The sequence below is a fragment of the Gossypium hirsutum genome, chromosome A02, assembly GCF_007990345.1.
Source record: "Gossypium hirsutum isolate 1008001.06 chromosome A02, Gossypium_hirsutum_v2.1, whole genome shotgun sequence".
NCBI lineage: Eukaryota > Viridiplantae > Streptophyta > Magnoliopsida > Malvales > Malvaceae > Gossypium > Gossypium hirsutum.
The window spans coordinates 45,287,052-45,292,713 of NC_053425.1; positions in this window are offsets into that span (position 1 = coordinate 45,287,052).

A 5,662-nucleotide genomic window follows, 5' to 3' on the forward strand; every position below is an offset into this window, starting at 1 on the left:
AATTGAATGATTTGATGAATAAAAGAGTTAAATTTGAATTGATTTAGATCAAGAACAAAAGAAAACGAAATTAGATTGGGGAAAGTCGAAAGTCGTCGAGTAGCCGATTCTGTTCATTCGAATCCATACGAGGTAAGTCTATATACAAATAAATGTGTTATGAATTGAATTATTATTGATTATATGCTATTGAACTATGATGAATGATTATATGAGTTGAGAAATATGAGACATCCGAGAAAGTATCAACAAAGTTCTGACATCCGAAAAGCCCTGTACGAACCTTAAGAATAGTTAGGATACATATGTCATGACATAGGATCCGATATGTGCTTTTGTGTAAGACCACGGTTGGGACGTTAGCATCGACTTATGATTTACGTGTAAGACCATGTCTGGGACATCGGTATCGTATTTGATTTCGTGTAAGACCCTGCCTGGGACAGTGACATCGATATTTGGTTACATGTAAGACCACGTCTGGGATGTCGGCATTGTATGAGCTTTCCGAGTTATCCGCGTATCCTTATGATTCCGAATGGTTCAACGGGTATTCCGAGAAATGAATAATTATATGAGATGTGTATTCGTTTCAGGTACATTTGAAATGTATACTATGTTTGGAAATTAAAAGGTAAGTATATGTACAAGTGATGATATGTGTTATAAGTATGAGAAAATATGCTATACGTGTAAATAAATTGGATTATGTGAAATGTATATGAACTATGTGGTTTGGGATAGTATTTGGCCATGGAGTATATGTAATTTGATGACACTTTCATGTTTTGAATGATAAGTTTATTTGTATATGGCTTATTAAGCTTTTGAAAGCTTACTCTGTGTGTTTTTCAACTGTATTATAGATATCGAAGCTACTGGGAGCTCAGGGATCATCGAGGATCATCACCACACTATCGAACTTCTTTTTGGTACCTTTTGAAAATTATATATTGAAGTATGACATGTATAGGCTAAAGGTGTGTGAATATGTTTGGTAATGTATATATTCAGCCATGTGATTTGGCTTGGTTTTGGGTTGTATATATGAATGTGTTTTTGGTATGAATTATGTGATGTAAGTCTGTCATTATGATGTGCATTTGGTTGGCCAAAAGAAATGGTCAATTTGGTAAGTTTTGGTATGTGCATATTTTAGAATTGGGTAAGAATTTTAGTATGAGAATGGATGGAATGTATCAAGGTTATAAACCACAAGTTTTGGTATGTTTTTGGCTTATGGAATGACATGAATTGGTATATGTTATATGCCATGAATGTTGAATGTTTTGATTATGAAATGGTTGAAATTTGATATGCAATTGGTGCCTATTTGATGATTGTAGGAAGGACCCTTAATGGGTGGCAAATTAGCCTTGTAAATGGCTTATTTTTGCCCACACGGACAGAGACACAGGTGTGTGTCTCAGCCGTGTTGCTCGAGGGCCATTTCGAAATGAGCCTGAGCAGACCACATGGTTGCACACACGGGCCTGTGCTAGGCCGTGTGGACAAGTCAGTTTCGAGCACGGGCTAGACACATGGGCGTGTGACTGGCCGTGTGACCCAAGTCAATAGCCTCCCTAATTTTCACACAGTCTGGCACACAGGCCTGTCTTGTGGCCTTGTGGACAAGTCAGTATGTATGCCCTGTTTTGACACGGCCTAGACACACGGGCGTGTCTAAAGCCATGTGAGGCATATGACCTATTCACACTAGCGTGTGACCTGTACAACTTTGAAAAATATTTAAGTTTTGAAAAATTTTGTATGAGCTCAGTTTAGTCTCGACTCCTTTCTAATGCATGCTTAAGGCCTCGATGACCTATATAATGGACTCTATAGTAATGTTTGACTATGATTGTAGATGATGTATATGAAATGTTTGTAAAATGTTTTGTTTTGTCTGGTAACGCCTTTAACCCTAGTTCGGCGACGGATACGGGTTAGGGGTGTTACACCTTAACTCACTTTGTATAGTGGATTTGCTTGTACCATTATTTTTTTTGGTGAATTACAAATAAAAGGGAAAAACCTTAATAACGACGTGACTAGTGTGACTCAAACCTAAGCCACACTTGGGGTAGTGAACTCCTTAACCATCAGGTCAACACACAAGGTTTACTGGTATCATTATTTTTATTGCTATAAGTGTTGTATAAAGCAATTTTTTTTTGGTGAATATAAAACAAAACAAAGAGTCCACAAAGAATTAACCTAAAATACCTAAAGGAGGTTGTTTAAACAAAAGAAAATTGTCTTCATTATTGCGATTCAATTTTACAAGAAAATCCATAACTTTATTATCTTCTCTTAGCAGATGTTGGATGCTTCATTGTACTGTCCTTTCCAGCAACTGGTGTATATGCCTAACCAAACCGGAATTAGAGTTTCTTGAGTTGTTGACTTGAATAATCTAAACTACTTCCAAACAATCTGTACTAATCAACACTCTATCAAATCCTTGCTTCAACAGAAGAGACAATCCCTCAAAAATATCCCATAGTTCAGCCTCCAATACTAAACAAACTCCTAGAAACCTATTGAATCCTAAGATGCAATTCCCTTTCGTGTCACACATAACCTCCTGTAGTAACATAGCCAGAGCCCACTTGCACTGCTCCATCCGTGTTTAATTGAACACAATTACCTACCAATATTATAAAGCAATTTTTTAACTCATATCCATTGTACTAATTAGAATAAATCATTAAAAACATTCAATTAAATAAATAAATTTAACAATTAATTAAAATTAAACTAATTAATTAATTATAACTAAATAAATCTGAATGAAAACACATTTACATAATATAAAACTTAAATGTAACTTCAATTTTACCATTGAACTAAGGGTTCATTGGCTTCTTAGTTTGGGATTTTTCTTTTGCAACACATAGGTAAATATGTCATCACCAACCAAGTGCATAATTTTAATGCAATACCTATAACTATCATTAAAAGCCATCCCTTGCGTTAGAAATGCTTGAAGTCTTCTGGATGCTTGTGTTTTGTTTCTACTCCAAGGTGACAACTGCATCTTAAAGCAGCCAATCATTGGCTGGCAAACCTTAAGAAAGCACCTGGTCTTGGTTTATTTTTCTCTTCCAATTCCAATCTTCAGCTCCCTACTTTTGTTGACTCTGATTATGGTTCTTCTCCTGACACTTGCAAATCAATCTCTAGCTTTTGTACATACATTGGTAGTTCATTGGTCTCATGGAGATTAAAGGAGCGGTCGACAGTTAGTAGATCATCTGCAGAAGCAGAGTATAGGGCAATGACATTAATGGCCCGTGAATTGGTTTGGCTGGCCACACTTTTTTTCATCATATCAATTACCGTTTTCTTTTGTTACACTCTGTTGTGATATAACTAAGAAGCCTTATGCATAGTAAATAATACTATTAAATATCAATTAAGTACATTTGTTAACCTCTTATCAAATTTGAGGAATTAAAAAAAATTCATTGTTTGTAATCAAATAATTATTTTTATAAATAATACATCTAAATAATTACAATCAACATAAATTACAAAGCATGATCATACTATAACCAAAATATATTCGAACTTATCAACTATTATAAAGCACGATTGAACTAATAATTCAAAATTAAATTAAAATGAAATTGGGACAAGGCTCACACATGGTAAAACTTAAGTGAAAATTAAAACTGCTAATGAGTTAAGTTATTTATCTAAGTCTAAAGGCTAATCTAAAAAATGGAATGGTTTGAATAAAAATATGAGATCTAAAAAATGATTTTCAATAAGGTTTAAGACCCATATTCTATTTGGGTCGATTGTGGATAAATTTTTTTATCATATGTAGCTCGACTCAAATATATTAAATTATAAATATATTAATTAATATAATTATATTTATTAAAATATAATAATTATTTGTAGATAACTATTAATTCTAAAACAATGAAGTAAACAAATATATCCAAGTAAATTAAAAAAGAACTTTAATCTAATAAAAAATAAAACCTAAAGTTGAAGTTTTAACCTATTTCCTTTTTTTATTATGGAAGGACATCACAGCTTTATTTCAAATCTACTGATCAGTAGGTGGATCCCTGCAGTAGATGAACCTAGGAACCATACTTCTGTTGTAATGCGCCATAAAATCTGCTGCTAAAACCGCACTTCTATCAACCTTCATGATTCGTATTTTTTTTATCCTTCAGCCGTTTTAATTTAGTGCATTCAATGTTTTTTTAGGTACAATGTATTGTTTTAAAAAATATTTATATAAAAATTAATTTTTAAAAAGAAAATAAATATGGACGGGTGAAATCTAACTTACATTTCTATATTAGTGTGAGATTTGAGTAGAAGGTGGAGTTAGTTGGAGTCAGACCTATGCAAAAAAAAATTATTATAAATGCTTGGTTCCGTCAACTTGGCTATTCAACGTGTAACTGATGTAAGCACGCCCGAGGCATCCTCGAATGCAAATCATGATTTAATCGAGCTTCCAAAAGGCCCCATGACTCGAGCTCGAACCAAGCAAATTCAAGACGCTTTATCAGCCTTGGTGTTGCACATTTGGGATGATAACAAGGTCCATGACGTTGAAGGAGCTAAGGACAACTCCTTGAAGACTCAATGCACTCTTTTGCAATCCAATCTCAGCTCCTCTCCAGCTCCCCATGCGCCATTCAGCTCTAATCAGTTCACTTGAGCTCGTTTCAGCTCGTTTGAGCTTGATTTTAGCTCGTTTCAGCTCATTCCTTTTTCTTTACAATAAACTAAGTTTAACTTTGTTTTTAATTAAGTTTGGTACAGCTCATGCCGAATTCCCTAGCTCAACTTAGCTCACTAAGTGTTTTTGAATTATTTGAGCTAGCCGAATTAAATATGCTAGTTGACTTATAATTAATATGTCTGAATTTAGTTAGTGTCATTAAGTTGTCTAGTTAATATTTTTTTAATTATGATTATATGAATAGTTGTGTTTTATTTAAATATGTTATTTAATCATGTAGGTTCAGCCGAATGTGGAGGTTCATTAATGGAAAGGTGCATGTACGAGAAAGTTCATTGAACGAGAAGATTCATGCATGGTTCAGTTCAATGTTTGGAGGTCTTACATTCATGTACATGGAGGATTAATTGCATGCAATGGATATTGAAGAATACATCCCCTTTGGACGGTACACATGCATGAATGGAGGATAATTAATGCAAGTTCATGTACGGCTAGGTTCAAGCTTCCTTCCAAGTTCCATGTACAGCCGATTGCATGTGGGAGGACCCTTGGAGTTTCTAAGCACCTATTCGGCCAAGAGACACCTCTTGGAAGCTTCATGCACCCCATGGCCGAACCTAGACACCCAGTGAGCTTCCAAAGGTTCACATTCATTCAAGTGATTAAAGCTCATACATGAAGCTGTCCAAACACATTCCCATCAGCCGAATCAAGACTAGTTAATTAATGTTTTCATTCTAGAACATTCTAGTTAGTTCATGACCGAATTTGATTAGTCTTTAAGCTAGCTAGTTTGTCCATTCAGCTACTCCATGATAGTCTATAAATAGTTTGTTCATTTCATTGTAAAAGGACTTTTGCCAATTTGTTTAATGAACATTGTTCTTGTGAGGTTGCTTCCTCTTATATCTCGTACAAGTTTCGAAAGACTTATCTAGCTTG